Below are 21,618 nucleotides of genomic sequence, written 5' to 3'. Positions count from 1 at the left end.
AATGCTCTTTAAGCTCTTTATGTTGAGGAGTTGGGTCGAGCGAGAGGTCTATCCGACTTGATGACAGAGAAGTACTCGCTTGAAACGCAGATTTCTGCTGATCCACAATCTTGGTTTGGCATTGAAAACAGTTTTAGAAAGAAAAATAACTGTGCTTGTTTGTACATTTCTTATTTTCACAATGTTCTGCATTTGTGGATCTTGAAAACAAGTGGAGTCCTTCACTATAAAAGATTACTAGAAGAGAATCTAGTTCAAGCTGGGTTGCCCAAAGATTTGCCTCTGAGTGAGTTTTTGGCTGATAGTTTCCGGAGTCTTGGTATTTTGCCCACTGAAGATTGTGAAGATCGGTCTTTAAATATGGTTGAATTGGAACCTCTCTCCCCCGAACAAAAGAGCCTAGCAAGAATGCGACTCGTGGAGGAGGACGAGGACAAGTAGGTCATTTCAAGTCTATCTTTGTGTTACAAAATGTTTATTGCCCCTGTTTATGATTTGCTTGAGGAGCCTGAAATCATTATTGTTCCTGACCGCAGTTTGTACAAAGTTCCCTTTGCTGCCCTGAGTGAAAAGGAGGGAGCCGAATACCTGTCGGAGACTCATAGGATCCGTGTCATTCCGTCTTTGACAACACTCAAGATCATTCGAGATAGTCCACAGGACTATCACAGCAACACTGATGCCTTGATAATAGGCAATCCCAAGGTTGATTGGCTGCCATCATTACCAGGTGCAAGAAAGGAAGCGGAGATGGTCGGACGACTGGTGGGTGTTCCGCCTCTAGTAGGAGAGAAAGCAACGAGGCAGGCGGTGCTTGAGCGGATAAGTTCAGTGAGCCTGATACATTTTGCTGCCCATGGTGACGCCGAAAGGGGAGAAATTGCCCTCTCCCCCGTTCCTACTTCCAACAGTGGAAACGCTACCCAACCAAAGGAAGATTACATGTTGACAATGGCTGATGTCTCACGAGTGAAAGTCAGAGCTAAACTGGTGGTACTTAGCTGCTGTCACAGTGGAAGTGGAGAGATAAGAGCCGAGGGAGTTATAGGAATTGCCCGTGCGTTTTTAGGATCCGGTGCTCGCTCGGTGTTGGTTGCGCTGTGGGCCATTTCAGACAAAGCAACAGAGAAGCTGATGAGTCGGTTCTACAAACACCTTGTTGAAGGAGAAAGTGCCAGTGAATCCCTTCATCAGGCCATGAGGTGGATGAGGAAAAATAGATTTAGCGAAGTGTATGAGTGGGCTTCGTTTACGCTGATTGGAGATGATGTGAGGCTCGAGTTTGACAAGCAGAGGTAAGACTTGGTGAGAACAGGTATTTCATAAATTAAAGTTAAATTAAATGTGAAGGTGGCTATGACTTACTGGTCGCTGACTGTTGGCAGTTACCCTTTGTCACCTTGAATATCAAGGCTAGTTTTATATCTTTTTTCTTTGTTTCTTTCAAAGAGTAACAATTTATTCTCCCAGTTAGGTGTAAAATATAGAATTTCGAAAGCGCCTCTCTGCCAATCAGATACAAGTGTACATTTGCCTACATATTGCGCCTGGTATAACACTGTAATTGCTTTATTTAAGAAATGTTGATTGTGTTATTTATAATTGTTTTTTACGTTTGTTACAGGAAAAAAGATGAGAATATCTCGAAGTAAACAGACCCTAGAGACTTTTAGCTGGATAAACAAATAGAATAAGTAGAGAAAAATACTCTATCCGTTATTTCATTGTGTAATTACAGAAAGGGCAATCTCAAATTAAGCATATTGATTTTAATTTTTTGCTTTCTCTTTTCCGATCTTCTCAGAAGGAGGTATTGGTTACGTATCCGAGAATATTTTTTTCCTGCACGAAAATTATCTTATCCGGCCGATATAATTAGCACGAAACATTATTGACTTATACGGCTCTTAAGTGAAGTGAAATCAGGAAAATTAAAAAAGTAGTTTAAGTATCAAAAACGAGCCAGTTAAGAGGCGATCTCTGTAAGAGCGGTCCAGGGCATTTCGCATCGGAAAAAAGTTTTCCCTCAAACTTTACCCAATAAACTATCTTTGGTAGCAAGTAAATAAAACCACATTAGTTTTTGGAAATACCTCAAAATAAAATTTTTAGAGCTCTCAAAAGTCAAAGCTGCAAAAGGCCCTTTTTTGACCTCTTGCGACATCGAAAATTTCAAAAGTTGAATAGCCCGGTCCTCGTATCACACCGCATGCAGCAAAAAATATTTTGTATTCTTAAAGTGTGTGATATATAAGGTGTATAAAATGCATTTCAATTTTGATATTCAGAGGCTCGTCATAACTTATTTAAAAACACTCGTTGGACAGCTTTCTGAAATTGGTTAAAAGTACTCTTTCTTTCTCGATTGATATTGCTCAAGTCCAGACCATACCATTAAAAAATCCGCTTGATTTCTGCTAATAAGATGTTTGGCTGCAGAAATATATAAAAACATCTTGCACTTATTGATTTTCTTCGCCGAGGTGACTTCGAACTTTTAGCGATATTGCAAGCGTGACAGCCGACTATGCAAATTAGTTCATTGAGCAAACTCCGACCGTTTTATGTGAGTAGCTCAATAAATCTTAGAAGTAGAAAATATAGTAGAAAATATAGTGGACAGAGCTTTAAGACCACACCGATTAATACCTTAAACATTTTAAAAGGCCAAAATTTGACAAATTTTATTATCTCGTGACGAAAGACGTCAACAACAACGTATCGAATATCATAATTTGATTTGCGCTCGCAAACCCCTTTTTAAAAATTTGGCTTCTGTTATTTCATATTTGAGTTCTGATGGCTTACGCTATTCAAACCTGTATGAACATTTCATAACCAAACTACAGCATTCTATTTAGTGTAACCGGCGATAACAGCACACACTGAAATACACCGTGACCACTGTCACATAATTCAATTGTACATGTGTAATTATCCTCAATTGCTTCTCCCTTCTTAATAAAGCAGCGATAACATCGCCTTTTGGATCCAAATTCTGGTCGGCAAGAATAAGAGAAATTTTGTCTGCACACCTGTCTTTATGAAAGTTTCTATTCAGAACTCTAGGGAGTTCTTTTGGAAAAGGACCCCGCGATTTTTGAGGAAATAAATTATTACATTACTTGTGACCTCATTTTTCCAACAATTAGCTATATCTATACTGTAAAGTGCGTAATTGTATTAGCTGTAATTCATATGTCTCTTTCGGTACTGGTTTGCTTGGGATTAATAACACTAAATTCTTGAAGCGGTATTCGCCAAAAGAAGTCCTGTTTTCAGTCGCGTTCTTCAGAAACTTCGCTCGAAGACTCAAGAGGAGTTTCCGGTTTGTTTAACTTGCCTCAGAGTACTGACTCAATAAAGAGTCATATCTGCTTAATCCATTTGTCAAAAGAGAGTTTCACAGAAGGAGAGCTTATCTTTGCAAGGGCTGGCCTGTTCGATGTAGAAGACTCAGTTATGGCAAAATGTGGGTCTGCGCAAAGCATGGGCACACTTATGGGAAGTTCTGGCGCCAAAGTTCAGCGTGCCAGTATCCGACACACCCTGGTAGCGATTCCAAAGGGCTAAAGAGCCGGTATTCTGTCAATTTGCAAAAGTCAAAGGCCATTTCTAAGATGTATGGCGTTATATAGAGGTTTACACGATACTGCAGCTGAGGGAGCGGATGGTTTCAATGATTTTCTCCAAATTATAGACGAATTGGAAAGCGTGGGAGCAGAAAAGGACTAGTGTAAAGAAGTTCGCAAGAGGCTCTAGGAGAGCAAGTTGTATTTGAAGACTACATACCGTAATCACTGCGAAGAGGACGATAGCAAATGTGCCGATCACTGTAGGGTCTTTGCACTGAGCCATGCTGGTGACACTGAAGTTCAGAAAGTATGCAGTCACAGTCACAACGTGAAGTGTGAGGATTGTGGGATGCTGAAGAGTGTTCTTGAAGAAGTAAAAGGCGCTATTTCTGAGTACACAATGCAATTGGGTAGGTTTCAAGCGGAAGACTATCTGTATAAAGCAAAAAATGCTGCCGCTAAGATCTTTGAATGGAGAGGGTATATCCTGAGAGCAGAAACCAGGATCAGTACGAGCGGCAAATTGTCGATACTTTGGAGGGAGATGAAGCATTTATAATAGTTGACTGGACAATGAAGTTCATAGCGATGAAGTTCCGGGAAAAGCAAGCAGAATGGTTTACCAAGAGGGAAATCAATTGGCATGTGAGTAGCGTTGTTGTAAGACAGGAGGAAAGCCTGGAAGTAACCTGATACGTAGAACTTTTTAAAAGCTGTAAAAAAGACTGGTTTTCAGTGCTGTCAGTCCTAGAAAATCTCTTTGTCACCATAAAGTTACGAAATTCAGGAATAAAAAAGGCCCTTATAAGATCGGATGAAGCAGGTTGCTATCACAACAGTAAGCTAGTATCATCTCTACGAGGGCTCGGACATCAAGATTGCCACTTTCAGCAACTTACACAAGAGGGCCTGCGCGTTTGGAGAGCGTTTAATGTTGGGTCTGGAAAGTTTATTCGGTAAAATTAAAATTGCAATTTTTCCACAGAAAAAATGACGGATCTGGTGAAGGAGATCCATTTTTCCCCACTACTGCTCGACGAACTGCATCAGCAGGAGAAAGCAATGATGGCAACGACGGTAGTTCCTATTAATGCCCTGAACCTGGTTGCGATGAAGATTTTAAGACGCAGGCCGACCTTGACTTCCATATGAACTAGCTGGTTCATCATGTAAGTCCTGTGCCTGCGAGCATGACTTAAAGTCTTTATGACAAAGCGGAGGTAGTGGGTTCATTACTTTCAGTCATTGTCATTAGAGGGTGAAAGTTCGACTGAACTGGTTGCAGTGGCCACAGAACCCTTGACAAGTACATCAAAGCTTCCCATGGGATGGGCTCTTCATAAGAGAGGTGCAAGTGAACGGCTTTCGCAAAACGTCAGGCAGTACTTGAAACAGAAATTTAATATCGGATGAGACACTGCAAGAAACCAAACCCAGAGAAAGTAGCAAAGGATATGCGAACTGCTTGCACAATAGATGGAGAGAGAATGTTCGATAGAACAGAGTGGTTATCCAACATACAGATTCAGGGGTTCTTCTCGAGATTGTGCCTTAAACAGCGATCTAAAATACAACAAGAATCGGATGATGCCACCGACGCAGACGACCACTTGATAGAAGCATCCGCGTCTGATGTAGACGAAGGGTGTTTGAGAGAGGCGAGGAACACAGTAATGGATGAGATAGATTGAAACATCCAGTCATGTTTGATATCTATGATGTGTGCTCGTTGACAAGAGAAGCAAGGTTGTCTAGTCTCAAAGTCAAGATGCTAAGAGACATATGCGAACATTTTGAGCTCGCATTCAAAATGCAAGATACAAATGCAGCACCTCTTGCAAAAATGGAGGAAATGATTTCGGAGTGTAGTTGTTATGCAATCTAGTTATGACGTCCACCCGTATGCGAATGCGATATCTTTTTTTACAAGAACTCTTCAAACTTATGAACAGAGACTGTTATACAGACAGATGTGACGACCAAATATAATTTTTTCCCTTTCAGCGAGAAATCCGAGAAATCGCTGCTTTATTTAGACGTGAGAAGTATTCAGGACAATTACACGATGGAATTACGTGACAGAGTCACTGGTCACGGTGAATTTAGTGTGTGCTGTAATCGCCGGTTACACTAAATAGAATCCTGTAGTTTAATTTTGAAAAGTTCGTACAGGTTTGAATAGCGTAAGCCAATAACAGAAGCCAAATTTAAAAAAAATAGTTTGCGAGCGCTAATCAAATTATGATATTCGATACGTTGTTGTTGACGTCTTTCGAGATAATAAAATTTGTCAAATTTTGGCCTTTTAAAATGCTTAAAGTATTAATCGGTGTGGTTTTAAGGCTCTGTCCCACTATGTTTTCTACTTAAATTGGTTAAAATCTAAGATTTATTGAGCTACTCACATAAAACGGTCGGAGTTTGCTCAATGAACTAATTTGCATAATCGGCTGCCACGCTTGCAATATCGCTAAAAGTTCGAAGTCACCTCGGCGAAGAAAATCAATAAGTGCAAGATGTTTTTATATTTTTCTGCAGCCAAACATCTTATTAGCAGAAATCAAGCGGATTTTTTAATGGTCTGGTCTGGACTTGAGCAATATCAACCGAGAAAGAAAGAGTACTTTTAACCAATTTCAGAAAGCTGTCCAACGAGTGTTTTTAAATAAGTTATGACGAGCCTCTGAATAAACGAATATCAAAATTAAAATGCATTTTATACACCTTATATATCACACACTTTAAGAATACAAAATATTTTTTGCTGCATGCGGTGTGATACGAGGACCGGGCTATTCAACTTTTGAAATTTTCGATGTCGCAAGAGGTCAAAAAAGGGCCTTTTGCAGCTTTGACTTTTGAGAGCTCTAAGAATTTTATTTTGAGGTATTTCCAAAAACTAATGTGGTTTTATTTACTTGTTACCAAAAATAGTTTATTGGGCAAAGTTTGAGGGAAAACTTTTTTCCGATGCGAAATGCCCTGGACCGCTCTTACAGAGATCGCCTCTTAAGTCTTACAGAGTTTTCCCTCTAAGCCTTTTATTATAGGTTAAGTTAACAGAATCCTAAATTTTTTATGTAAAATCTTTCTTTTGGTGAGTTCCAGTACTACTTCTGAGTGCTTAAAAGACTGGAAAAAACACATGGATTTCCAAACAGAACCAAGGGAAAAGCTTTCAAGGTCAAGAACTTAATCAGTATCAAGTGGAAAAATGACGGCAGCAATATTTTGAAACTGGTTGAACAAGTCACTTAATTACGTATTGTAATGTTTGAGATAATGTATGTTTGCACAGTGATTTAATTGTTTTCAAGTCAGGTCATTGTCAAAATGTTGTTTATGGAATCAAAATATTCTTGTTATTCACTACAATTTATACACTTTTTTGGGCAAAGTTTCTTAGAGGATTATGTAGTAATTCGAATTGGCGAAACGACCTAAGTCATTTTTATAGCAACAGCTGGTCGTTAAAGAAACGACCCCCAAGCAAAACGGTCGCAATTCCCCGATATAGATCAGACTTAACCGCTGATAGCCATTCACTCGTGGAAAGCGGAAGGAACCACTACTACTAAAAAAATCTGCGTCCAATGAAGTCGATATTTCCGTTCCAGTCACTACCGGTCGACCTTACAGCCGGCCAGGTTACATTTCTAGCCTAAACAATAATGGCGGCTGCCAGCGAGTTTCCGACAGAACTGGCGACCCGTCCTTTAGGCCTCTCAGCCCTTATGGGACTTGATATTAATCAGAAACCTTTGCACAAAGCTATCTGGGAGTCTTTTTCTGTGAACAGGCATCCTGAGAGAGTTCCACTATCCTTCAGACTTCTACCAATTGATCACGAATTTCCCAAAGCAAAATCAAAGGTGAGCTTTCCTATCGCTTTTAAGTGTAGTTACTCTTAAATCCTTTGATTACGTGAAATTCTTCTTATTTTGGTTACATTTAAGCTCTTTCAGTATAGTTTATTTAGTATACTTTTCCCAATACATTTCCTAAGATGCTGATGGGGAGAATTTGTTTAGCAATCAAGAGCTATAGTTGGTGATCATTTCCTGTATTCTCATGACCTTAGCTTAAGGTTTGATTCTGGGGTTGTACAGCAAAGAGAAATTAGATGCTAAAGGGCTAAATGGACACTATTTTTGTACAGCAAGGCTGTCTCCATAGGAAGCTGCCACTGTTTCATTTTTCTTATATAATTTTATGAAGAAAGTTCCAGGAGTGATTTCCACAAAATCATTAAAAGAGTTTATCACAATTCAATCATACTCCTGGGTTTTTTTCCCAAGGAAGCATTCTCTTGCTTCCTTGAGTTCTGACTTTCTTAAACCTTTCACTCCAAAGATTTCCTTAGTAATTCTCCGTACTGTCTGGCCTACAATTCTTAGGATGTTTGTTCAGAGAATCTGGAATTAGATCAACTAATAATTCTCTAATTTTTTTTTTTTCTCATTGCTTGTTTGCTTGATATTGCATTGAAATTCTAAAAGTATTAGTTCTGTCTCCATCACTCATGGGATTTGAAGTGTTAATCCTTTAACTCCTAAGATCTGATTGTTAATTCTCCCCTCCAGCTGCTACAAATTTCCGTGTAAATTAGTTATGAGAACTTGATGCTAGATCAAGATGAAAGCTTCTACCTGATAAATTGGAATATTCTCATTACCTGTTTGCTGAATAATGTTTGGATATCATAGGGAAAAGTTTCATGTTAATCACTTCTGGGAGTTAAAGGTTTAAGTGAACCTTTATCTTTGTTGGTGTGCATGGAGTCTCAGTAATATTTTCCATAAGTGAGGGCAGATACTGCCATTAGTGGTGTCACTACCATTGAAAATCTTAACAGACAGCCATAGCAATGTAAGACCTCTCACAGAAGCAGTAGGCCTCCTGTAACCAGCGTTACTGAAATCTCTGCTTATGCAAGTTTATGGTGGCTTTTTATTACTGAGTCTTGTTTCCTTGTAGCGTTCTACCTATGAGTGGTACATACCAAAGGGTATCTTGAAGACAAAATGGATGCACAAACATCTTTATCTCTCCTGCTGTGGTGGTCATGTTTTATGAGTTGGATTGGGATGACGTTCAGTGGAAAGACAGGCAAACTGAATGTGCTTCAAAACTAGAAAGAGTCAGGTAATAACAAGAGAGTGAGAATGTTATCTTACCCCTCTATAACAGTGAACTTTAATCAGCACTAATGACATGACTGAAAATTATTAATAAGTATTATGACAAGTGTAGTTTGATTTTTAGACAAGAGGGTTCCATTGTATGTGTTGATTTTTATGACATTGTACAACTCAAAAACTTAATTCCGTGCTCTCTGACAGATAAACACACAGAATAATATGTAAATACTAACATGTAAATTTGAGCAGAAAACAATTGTTTAATTAACAAAAGAAAATGACTTTTGTCCAATCATCAGCTTAATTAACAATTACTGTGATTTAGAGTGCAATTCAAATAACAACCATCAAATAAGTTTGTCAACAGTAAGTACTCCTGACACTCTGGAAACCTCCTTCTCTACCAAGCGACAATCAGATACTTGTAAGTTATAATGAGAACATTACAAAACTCATCAACTCATCAAATGCAAAAAAAAATACCCAGTACATATAGAAAAAAAACGTGATTGTAAAACTGTATTTTAACAAGCTGGACCAGTTACTGGGGTACAATTAGCAAATCAGAGTCAAGAATTTAAGATTCCAGCCTGTTGACATGCTTCAGAAAAAAATACATTATTTCATATTAGTTCCTGTATCCAAGGATTTGAGTACCCTTCATGGAGGAAATTTATGCTATTATAATGAATCACAGGTGATGATTTACAAGCACTAGAGAGGGCAGCAACACTGTGCAGTGCATGTGACCTGTCAGCCAAATCATTGTTTGTCCTTCCACATACAGATCACTTGATTGGCTACACAATTAGGTATTTGTACAAAATTTATCATTTTAGATTGATTTTGATGAGATTGGTTTTCATTGAGTTTGCAGTTGAATGTAAAAGCCCAACTTTTGTCAAAATTTATATAAGAAAAGATTTATTTAGTAAGAGTTTCATATTTTTTCTATTGTATTTATTCTAGCTGATCAAGAAAAGTTACAAAACAGGACACAATAAAGACTAAGTTAGTTAGAATTATTTGGAAAAAGTGACAGTGAAGTAGAAAGAAATTGAAAAGCTTTTACATGAGTAAGCCTCAGACTCTATTAACCCTTTAACTCAGTCTCAAGATTTCATTAGTAATTCTCTTTACTGTCTGCGATATAATTCATGTGATGTTTGTGTGGAGAATTTGGAATTGGATCAACCAATAATCCTCCACTGGATATTTTTTTCTTTATTCTCATTACTTGTCTGCTTGATATTGTACTGATGTGTAAGGAGAAATTTTGTATTGGTCACTAGTGGGACTTAAAAGGTTAAACTAACTTTAGACTCACTACAAGTTGTTTAGTTACTTACATGGGATGAGAATGTTTTAAAAATAAGGGAATATCTATCAGAAAATCAGATGTTATCAGCATTTATCAAGACTTTCCCAAGAGAGTTAACAGCCTCTCTATTGATTTGTGTTTTCATCTGATTAACCCTTTAACTCCCAGATCAAATTTGTAATTCTCCTTACTGTCAACCATACAATTCTTATAATATTAGTTTGGAGAATTTTTGATCAGATCAACTAATTATCCCCAAATTGATATTTTTCTTTATTCTCATCTCTTATCTAGTTGATATTGTATTGATATTGTAAGGAGAAATTCTGTCTTGGTCACTCATGGGAGTTAAACGGTTGAATGATCATATTACAAGTTATAGTCATTCATGGGACATGAAATTCATGCAGCTTCAAAATAAAAAAGGAATAGGTTTGAAACTTATGAGATAAATATTTCTTCTTCTTCTTTTTTTGAAGGCTGGAGAATGCTTTTTATGATTTAGCACAGAGTTATTACCATGGAGAATGTAGGAGAGTTAAAGCCCACAAGGTGAGGTTGCAATTCTGGAAATTTAAGGAAGTAGGGAGAAGGTCAGTTATAAAAATCCCAGCCAAGAGGAAACAACAAGCCTGTATTTGCTTCATGCTGCAGAAACTAGGGAGATGCAGTGGCAAATGTAATAAACTGTGTCCACTGTTGAATGGTCCTGGTCTAAAATTTATTTTAAACTGTCACTGGCTACATTGTCTTGTACATGTAGATGGATGACACAGATTGAAGATGAGGCTACAGTTTCTGAGTGTCTTGAATTGAATTTTCAACTAGTCAGTAAAAGGGGAAAAGATAGCACTCTGGTTAGCTTTTTGGACTCTTATGATTTAACTGCCTTAGTTCAACATAAATTCATGGTAAAGCCATTGGGTTTTTTAGTAGGACACTCTCCCTGTACTAAGTAAATTTCTCTTCTCAGATCAAGGACAGAAAAGTACCAGTAGCTAAAACTGTCTGTTGGAAAATGTGCCAAAATTCTGGGTCATATACATTCCTGTATTCTTGTATAACTTGCCTGGTAGCACAATGTAATGTTTCTATAGATTACCTTTTCACTAGCCAGAATTACCATCAAAATAATTTTATGTTGTAGCACAAAAGGTAAAATTTTATCAATATACAGAATGAAGTGACACTTATTATGTTTTCATGCTCTTTATGATCATTAGGAATTTCTTAACAAAGGAACTCATCAGGTGAGAACTTTATTTTGCAAAAGTGATCTTTGTATGTCAATAATTTGATGTGATGGATTCTACTCAAACTACAGAACTACATTTAGTTAAAGGCTGAGGGAAAGAGTTACCAAGAATTCTAAGCAGAAAAAGCTTGTTGATGTCAGCTTTGAAGGGTGTTACTTTGAAATGTTTCTCATTCAGTGTCTCCTTTTTGCTACCCTCTTATATTCCACCAAAGACATCACTGACCACATTTTGCTTTGCACATGGCCTCAACAATTCATAAATCTCCTATTTTGCTTCTCTACTGTTATTGTAGCTATTGTTGGTGCGACACCAATTCAAGGTTGCCTTTTTCAATGAGCTAAGACAAGACCCTCACTCTGCTATCAAGTAAGTTCGTCATTATTTATTTTTTTATTGATCTTGCAATGACAACAATTGCATGTAGTTGGCCAAAAGGTAGATCTCAGTGTTTCCCTTTTTTTTGGTTAAGGGGTCAGGAAGGAAAAGAAACTTTCAGGGCTGTAAGCCAACTTTCTGTTGAGAAACTTTTTTGAGAAAAGAAAATATAAACTTAAGAGGAAAAACAGAAATGAAATTTTTGAAAAGGAAACACTGTGAGAATATTAAACAAGCAATGCTTGGCTCTGAAATGAGCAGTGTGAGCAGCATTTGGTGTAGGATTTTCACAAGGTGTCTCAAGGTTTAGAACTAAGACAGTGGAGGAGAAGGAGCAGTTGTTTTTTTTTTTTTTAATGAAAGAAAATGACAGAGAGTGAAAAGTTGTTCCACCCTGCCACATGACAGCCAAACACAGTTTACCAAATTGGCAACTCCTGCCACAAATTTCTTCCCCAAATATTTTCAGTCTTCCTTGCCTGGGGATCTCTCACCATAAACTCCTAAGTTAGTTACATTTACATAACATACAAGACATCAGCTGATTGATGTAAAACTTTTGTCTATTTTAACCCCAGGCATTACAGGCAAGCATACAGTCTTCTTGGAGAAATCAAGACAACTGACATGAACATACTAGAGATCAAAGTTGTTGCTGGATTTATTAATTACAAGGTTTGTGTTTTTTTATATTTTAGAACTCTAGTCTATTTATGTTTGCTGTATACGTACCATGATTGTAATAATAGTAACATAAAAGATATGCTATGAAGAAGACATCCTACATCTTGGATGAGTTAAAGATTATACAAGATCTCTTATTACATTTACATTTTTGCAATTATTTACTCATTTTCTCAAAAATGCAAGGTAATTTTTTTTACCAGGTACTTAAATTGGGCAGTACTCAGGTGTACAGTCAAGTAGCTCTTGAGTGGGCACTTGAGGAAGGTGGCCATTTAAGTTTATTTTAAAAAAATATAATCAGCAAGTTTTGAGTGAACTATGGTACAGTAGTTACTGGTAGTTATTCATTCTTGGAATCAGTTCTATATTATAGAATGTGTAGCTTACAATGTCTATGAAACATTACTTATCTCTCTCTGATTTTATAACAAACCTGTTGGTGACTGCTTACTAGAAACACAGTACAAAAAAAATGTGTCCAACATTTTCTTATATGGTCACTTACAGAAGTGTTTTGGAAACAGTGACAAACAGAAACAAATTTAAATGGTTATTGACAGTCAGAGTAGTCACCAAAAAACCAAATATGTTTGAAAAAAATTTGATGCTAAATTTAGATTCAGTGATATTGGAAGTTAAATGTCCTATGGGACCATTATATCGGGATGATTTATTTCCCTCCTTTGACATATATTACAAAGACTTTTGAGTTATCCTGACAATGGAACAGCATTGATCAATTTGTGTTAATCATCTCACAGATTTGTCGTCATCAGCCCCATTAGATGCCATATCACAATTCAGAAAGCATGTGGATTTGTTTAAGGAAAAGGTTGGCTGCCCTGACTTAGCCTTTGAACACTCAGCCTGGCTCTCCAAACAGTGAGTATTTTTTCTGTTTAGCCTCCATACTCTTAACTGGAAGGTCTGTATTCAGTTTGTTTTTTGGGCACTTACATATGTACAGCTAAAGTACCTCCCTCCACCCCAGAGTATAAATAAGTATTGGCCAGTTATGAAGGGAATTTGATAAAAATGCTGGGGGTGGGGGTAAGGGCCTTGTTGAACATCCAAAGCAGCAGGCTTAGGAGAGGCTGCAAAAACCTGATTTTTAGGTTTTGGTTGAAGGTGGGCATTGCCTGCCTTCATTTGCCAGCCTGGTTAAAGAAAATGCAGGGGATTGAATGTTTAAGCTTGTGCCTGGATGTAGCCCGGCCACCAAACAATCCAAAGATACCTTCCAAATGACTCTGTATGGAAACCTCAGTGGGTGGAGAGGGTAGATTTTTAAAACCCTTTGGTTGACTGGCATTTTTCTCTGACGCTAGAAAACACTTGTCTTATTCCTTGTGGTTGAAAGCCTGCATTTCAAAATTGGTAATCAGCCTTGCAACCTGTCACACTTCAACCACTGAATAGTGGGGCATGGGGATGTTTGGTTTTGCAGTTTCTAACAGACCCCAATGCCCTCTTCACTGAGCTAACACTCCATGGCTGGAGGGTGTTTGCCTGTCAAAAGCACCCCTTTGGAAAAGAGAGCTCAATTGACATTGCAAGGGTTAATTGATTGAAAGCTGGCATCACCCACCTTCAAATGAGCCTGGCCAAAGAAAGTGCAAAGGGGTTTAATGTCAGAGCTAGTAACCAAATGCAACCCAGCCACCAACCTTTCCAAGGGTGGGTTGTAAATGACTTTGTCTGCAAATTGGGTAGAGTCGGTTTTTTACTTAAAAGTTACGGGGGATTTGTTTTTTCATAAAAGTGGACATCTTGACTGAGTTGTTACGATGCTGGATTTGTTTTAATTACTTTGTCCATTAATTCAGAGTCAGACTCATACTTCATGGCATCACTTCTCATGCACTTAATCATTTTGGCTGGGGGTGGGGTGGGGTTAAAATGTTCAATTTTGAAAGTTTTTTTTCTGTGATATTCACTTTGAGTTTGTTGTTTTTTTGGGTCTGTTTTGGTGAATACACTCAGATATAACTAGATATATACATGTATATGCATATACATACATATATACATACACATACACATATACATATACATATACATATACATATACATAAAATTATACATATACATATACACACCTGTTTTGAAATGTTGCCATTTGAAAAAAATACATGAAATATAATAACTTTTGTTTTCTCACCAAGAAGTGTCTCTTTTTCTGTGTTTACTATAATAATGAACTATATAATAAGCCATGTATGAATAAGGTTGAAAACAGTCATGCACCAATAAATTAAAAACTTTAAAATCCCCTTTTCACCATAAATTTTCTATTTACATCACAAATTAAGTTTCTAATGATTAAATGCACCATGTAATATGCCACAAATATGGTTGTCCATTTTATTATTACTGACTGCATATATCTCACATTTTGTTACAAAATATGTTGGAAGTTATGTGCAAGAAAATAACAATCTTGGTTTGTTGGAGAATAATTATTTTGTATTCAATTAACTAATTATGCTGCAATTAATGTTTTATTTGATTTCCTTTATCATCTTTTTGACATTGAATTGATATCACGGACTAATTTACTGTTTTACAGAATCTACTACCAATGTTGTAGCACAAATGAACACCAAACAACCACACAGCAGATAGGAACAGAGGTAATGCACAAATAAATTCAAACCTTTAAAATCTGCCTTTCAACCTGGGCAACCTGGGGCAACTCAGAAAAAAAAGTCTGCAAAGTTTAGCATAATGATTAAAACCTTAGTCATGATGGAAAATCATTTATGCTCAAAAGAAGAACTAAAGTGCTAAAACCCTCTAACTACTGCAAGCAACAAATTGTATTTGTTAATAAATTTACTTGTCATTCTCATGAACCCTAATCACTTGTATTTTTGCATCAAATATTTAAAAGTGTTGACATTGATTTTTTGGCACAAAATGCTCCCAGCATATGTTATTGAATAGAATTTTATAATCACTGATTTTGCCTTTTACAAAAAAATTGATAATTAAATCCAACACTTTGAGTAGGGAATTTGAACAATACTTTGGCCCCAGGAACATACTAATCTCTAAAACTTCAAATGCCTGATGGGGTTGCTGTGATAGGGGGATGTTGAATCTCCAAATTCACTGATACATATTTATTTACCATACCCAGCTTATGAAATGTGATCAAATCTTATCAATCCTAACAGGATAAGCATACATTTCAATTCACAGTTCCTTACTTGCACATAACACAAAACATCCATTAACCGAATTACACAAAACCAAACATCCAAAAAATCTGCAAAATGTCTGTCAACTGAAACTTGTGTTGAAAAGAAACTTAACTTAAGTACTCAGACTTGAATGCATTTTTTCTTTTGCAGAACTTGCTACACAAGCTGTAATGAGGAGAAGAAACGCACAATTACAATGTAAGAATATAGAACTTTATAAAATAGCTTTTAAATTACCATATGCCACAGATGGCATAGAATCCTGAGAGAAAGTAAGTGTATTCCCTTTTAAATATGTCTTCTACATAATGAGACTAACTACATCAAAATCACAAAAAACATGTCAGGACTCACTAGTATTGACATTGTACTAGCCATCATACTATCACTGACCAAGCAATTCTGTTCAAAAATACCTTACTGTTAAAAAAATCATGCACATTTCAATATTTTGAAAAAGTTTCCCTTCAAAACCAAAGTTAAAAATATAGAAATTTTTAGTTTGACTTGAAAAACATTAATACTGTATATAATTATTAAATGAATAAATCCCTTTAAGGTCTCCTTTAGCCTTTATATGAAAACTTTTAAAAGAATATCTTGTTCCTTCGTTACCCCATACTTTTTAATCTTTCCTTCAACTTCTACAGCAACTATCTTTTACTTGTCTATCAATAATCAGCTAACAAAATAAATATAACTTATCAAATTCTTTCAATTCATTTCTAGATCAATTTGAGGAAACTTAGGGAATCATTAATAGTAATGATTCAGAATTTATTGATGACCTTCAACACCCAACTCAATTCCATTGGCAATCTGTTATGCCAATCACCAGCCATAATAAGTGGAATTTTTAAATTGATTCCTAGAATTGAACATTACCATTAAAGCTAAATGATGGTAACACTTTTCAAATAATTCAAATAGAAAATACAATGCATATTGCTTCCTTATCACCATCATAGCATTTGTCTGGACCTTAGAACTTCTCCACACTTGTAACACTATACCTGTATAGAGAGTGGATCAAATACATTAAATCAAAATGTTCCAATTGATGAGATTTAATGCCTGACTCATTTCACACCCTGTGGTACAGATCTTAACCCTTTAACTCCCAAGATCTCATGAGCAATTCTCCTTACTGTCTGCCATACAGCTCTTGTGATGTTCAGTTAGTTTGGAGAATTTGGTATTGGATCAACTAATAATCCCCTGATCAAGTTTTGTCTTCATTCTCATTACTTGTCTACTTGTATTGCATTGATATTGTAAGGAGAAACTGTGTCTTGGTCACTGGATCATGGGAGTTAAAGGGAACTAACAAAATTCTTTAAAACCCAAAGTGAACTTTTGGTTTAGTGAAAAACCTAACTCAGGGCAGTATATATATGTTATTTGCCGGCTGGGAGGTCCGTATGGTAAAAAAACTGTGACCGAGGTCTTTAAAATACTGCCTGAGGCCGTACGCTGAGGGCAGCATTTTCAAGACCGAGGTCACAGTTTTTCACCATACGGACCGACCCTTAGCCGGTAAATAACTTATTTATTGTTTTTAAACTTGACGAAATTCTTTCCGAAAGAACCCGAATGATTTATGGCCGTAAATACGGCAAGATCTTCCATAAACTGAACAATTTTTGAGTGGGTAAATGGTAGTTAAAATAGAGGTGATGCAAATTTAAGAGAGATGCCTCAGCGAAACATTTTCATTTCCGTAACGATAAAGGTGATTTAAAAGGCTTCCAAACAAACTTTGAAACATTATTTTTACAAGTATCTGTCACAATCTGACACCTGTCAATTAGAGAGCGCGCAAGAAAAAAAAAAGCGTAGGAACATTTGAAAACCAACAGAACTAGTTTGGCAAGGACTGTCACGACAATGTTTTCTTCAAAATCAGTTAATGATCTAACGGAAAGTATTATTCACTCTCATCGACGATTCATTTATGTACGAAGATTTACCTCTGTTCATTAAGTAAACGGCGAGGAAATTAATTGTGAGTAAATTCAATCTTTTTATTTTGAAGTTGTGAGAGTTTGCTCGTTTGTTTGCTGTAATGGCGTGTTTAACTCTGATCTTTCCTTCACAGAAACTAAATTCGAACGGCACACTCCAACGAGACACAAGGGAATCTAATACGGCCTTTTCTCAAAAAATTCCTTCAATTTCTGTTGTGCAATTTAAGGTACAAATGTCCAAATTGAACGGAATTGGAAAGACTCACCAGGAGCGTATATTTGTTGTAGAACTTAAATTAAAACTTCGCTCGCTCTTTCACTATGAACAAATTGCTCGAGAAAATTCAGATATTAAATGAATGAAAGTTCCATCGTTCAGTTTAACTGTAACCAAATACCTCACGTTCCAACTTTCTGGGTACTTTTTGTGAACGATTAAAATTAATTGCAGACGGTTTTTAGGCCGCTTGTCAACCAACGTAATGACACTATTGTTTATACAAATTCATTCTGAAACCGATATTTTTCTGTCAACCAAAGTGATTTGATAGAGAGAAAAGAGAGGATTCATAAGTTATTTATCGGCTTGAGGTAGTGACCGACGTGTTTACTTAAAAATACTGCCCAGCCGGAAAACGAGGTATATTTATGAAAAATGACAACGAAAGTTGGGATGTACTCGGCGACTCACGAAAGCGTTACCGTGGCCCGTGGGCAGAGATAGGAAAATACTGACCGGGTAAAGAACCAATCAGATTGCAAGATTCGTTACCGTGCCCTCTAAAAAAACAATGAAACATCTTAATTGCGTATTTATTTGATCATTTTTCAAAAGATTATACATTAAGATTACAAATTAAATCTAAAAAACAAGTTTCCTCTGTAGGTCTTGTCAACTACAGACATTTAACCCTTTCCTCCCTAAGATCAGTATGAATATTCTCCATACTACTCCCTAGACATTTCCCAGGGTTCTGACAAGGAGAATTTGTTCAACAATCAGGAGCTTCTTTAGTTAGTGATCATTTCCTTTATTCTCATGACCTAAATGTTTGGTTCAAGGATGATGTTGTTAGGAGAAATTAAATGTTAGTCACTCTTAGTGGTTGAAGGGTTAAGGTGGATCACATCATTTTAGAAACAAATTATCTCTCCTATATTTCACAGAACTCACAACAAAACAGTCTTTGTTAATAATTTGTTGGAGGTGTGCAAAACAGTAGGTTTCAACTCATATAGTTTATTATAATTAAATTCAATCACAACTACAATTAGACAAGAAAAGCAATTACCATTGATAGTCAAAACACAAACAAAAATTTGCATTTTACACCTCACACACCTTTGTGAAGTTCCATGCTCACTTTATATATCATGTACTCCTTCTGATGCACTCCTGTTAATGACTTCTTTTCCCACAGTTTGCCACATCAAACGTTGAAAAAGTGTTGACAATATCTGACGCAAATGAAGCTGAAGATAAATAAACAAGTAAGATTCTGCTTCATTTTATTTTCAAATTCTTAACGGTTCCTCTTGTCACTTAACACTAGGTCACACAACGCATGACACTAGTCTTTCATGAATTAATTGCTTGCTTTTTTCGGAGACGTGACCTTGGGATGCCTGTGGTCACACAACAAACTTTTTGCCATTAATCTTGACACACACAAGTCACAAAGAGTTTTTCGAATTGGAAATTTAAATACTTGTTCATTCTGAAAAAGGATCTAGTTGAAACCCATCAAATGAGTCCGACAATTGCTTTAAAAATTTGTATTATTTTAGGTAAAAGGTTTGAGTATCTACGATTTACGCGAAAAACATTGACAGAAACACCAGTGTTAACACAAAATGTAATACACAATTTTTTAAATAACAGCCAAGAATACAAGTTCAGTGGTAATTAACCCTTTGACCCCAAAGAGTGACTGGCATCTAATTTCTCCTTACACTGTCATCCATAAATCACACTGGAAGGTCATGAGAATGATGGAAATGATCACCAACCAAATACAGCTGTAAGCTCTTCATCACTTGATTACTTTCTCTTTCAGCAACAAAAATTGGCTCATGGCGTCAGAAGAAGATAAATACCAAAATAATGTTGGTCCTTGACAGCCATTCACGTTCCAGTTCACTATATTATTTATTATGATGTACCGTAAATAAAACGTTATACATGAGTAAAGTAAAAATTTTGCAATTTTTTGCGAGTCAAAGCTTGCCAAAAAATTTTGCACTTTAGAAATTTGCAGCAGTCACATTACAGTAATAAATCCAAAGATTTATTAATCAAGAGATGGTTCGCTTACAGTTTGCAACTGTTGAGTCAGGGATACACATATGAGGTTGCTAAGCTCAAAAGAAGCGTAAAAGTCGCACAAGGCAATAGCCAAGTGCGGTTCTAGCTTCTTGAGTGTTTCAATCATTGAGAGTTTCAAAAGTCTTTCGATTCGTGAAGGGAAAAAAATGCAAAACAAGCTTACGTCAGCATGCTACACACAGGCAAATGAATTGAGCAAATTGACCAATCATAGCGTAGGGTTTTGTGAAGCTATGCTATGAAAAGATCTCGTGCGAATCAGTACCGCGCAGGAACGGTTTTTCCTTTCAAGATTGGCAAAAAATTGGGAACGTGCAAAAGAGTTAGCAACTTTTTCAAATTGGGGGTTATACCCATTCTATCTTTGCTGATTTTTTTACTTAAACAAACAAACAAAGGTGTAGTGCGATCTGGCCGTAATACTAAGTACTTTAAATTTCCTTTTGTGTTACTTTATGTTCAACTATATAACTTTAAAATGATTGCAATGATAACAATGCCCGTCGTATGTTTCGGCCATTCGCTGCAACAAATCGGCTGCGCAGTACGGTAGTCCTCCCTCCCCTCCTCGTTACTAGGGGACTAGTGTTCACCAATATTCCCCCAGCAACAAGCCGGTCTAGCACTACCAATTGCCTTGTCAGGTGACACATTTTTGCCAATATAACTCCATGTAAATTGGTTTTAGTGTCTCATGCCCTCTGCCTGATAAAATCGAATCATTTCAACACAAATCATTCACTTAAAACGACGAATACAATCTAAATAGAGACGTTACATTCTCTAATTTGCAAGTCTTTAAGAAGAAAACACCACGTATAAGGGCCCAGTTGCACTAGGCAAATTAAGTTCATTTTACAGAAAAATCGGTCATCTCTTTTGTGAGACAAGAGCGCTCGGTAATTTTAAATCCTACCAAATATCAGTCTCGAAAGTCATTGTTCTCATGCTTCGAAGCAGGACAAATTTTTCTCAAGCGTGAAATCTGATAGATTTTTCAATTTACAAGCCAGAACATCAAATAAAGAGCGTGTAAATTTTACTTGCTGAACGCGGCTACCTTTGAGAAAAGTACGTCGTTAAAGTTTAGTTGTTCCGTGCGTGAAGCTTTCGTGCCCACCGAAGAGCGCGGTGAAATAAGCGTCGAAGACCTCTCCGATCTAAACAATTTATGACCTAGGTATCTTTCGATGGTGAATACAAAAAAAATTTAAAAAATACAGACGAAGGAAACGTAGCCATCGTAAAGAATAAGATACCCAAGTACGTTGTGGTCTATGAATCATATACAGAAAAGCATTTTATATATTTATCCCATATTACCGATGAGTCAAATATTCTTAGCTGCTACCACCACTTCTATCGAGAATCTGCACGCAAAGACGACTTCTATCGAGAGCTTCAAAAGCGGATCTGAAGAAAACAAAAAGCAGCGCAGTTCTGCGCTTAGCTACCGCCTGAGGATTATGCCCTTCAGATTGGTTCTTCTCGAATTTCAAGTAGAAAATGACATTTTCGTCATCGCAGTGGTTCACATATGAATAATATATCGTCTATATCAACGACTAGAGCCAAGAAAACCTACGCGAGTCGCAGAATCAAGACTTAAAGTGTCGTTTTTCTAGGAACGGCACTCCCAATAGCAGCAGAAATTTCATATTTAGCAAAGAAAATAACACCTAACTCTCGAAAATGAAGTTTCTAAATCTCAAGCCTTACGGCGAATCTTTACCTCCGTTACAGAACCCGTTGGTCCTACAG

General features: G+C 36.7%; 2 long non-coding RNA genes across 5 annotated transcripts in view; one reads left to right on the top strand and one right to left on the bottom strand.

Moving 5' to 3' along the window:
- LOC136279272 (uncharacterized) overlaps window positions 1-21,618 on the bottom strand; it is a 154,875-nt gene that overhangs the window by 122,588 nt on the left and 10,669 nt on the right. The window lies entirely within an intron of this gene.
- On the top strand, window positions 7,249-19,830 carry LOC131797766 (uncharacterized). Of its 3 annotated transcripts, XR_010716698.1 has the most exons (12): window positions 7,249-7,447; window positions 8,553-8,720; window positions 9,414-9,528; window positions 10,517-10,589; window positions 11,261-11,287; window positions 11,589-11,662; window positions 12,250-12,346; window positions 13,120-13,240; window positions 14,928-14,991; window positions 15,715-15,762; window positions 18,953-19,022; window positions 19,589-19,830. It is a non-coding gene; the product is annotated as an uncharacterized lncRNA (long non-coding RNA). The 3 variants fall into 3 exon arrangements; XR_010716696.1 differs by lacking the exons at window positions 18,953-19,022; window positions 19,589-19,830 and adding an exon at window positions 16,294-16,995; XR_010716697.1 differs by lacking the exons at window positions 8,553-8,720; window positions 18,953-19,022; window positions 19,589-19,830 and adding an exon at window positions 16,294-16,994.

This window comes from Pocillopora verrucosa, chromosome 2 (genome assembly GCF_036669915.1).
Source record: "Pocillopora verrucosa isolate sample1 chromosome 2, ASM3666991v2, whole genome shotgun sequence".
In the NCBI taxonomy this organism is placed as follows: domain Eukaryota; kingdom Metazoa; phylum Cnidaria; class Anthozoa; order Scleractinia; family Pocilloporidae; genus Pocillopora; species Pocillopora verrucosa.
The sequence above is the reverse complement of the archived record's forward strand: the minus strand, read 5'-3'. Positions and strand labels throughout refer to the sequence as shown.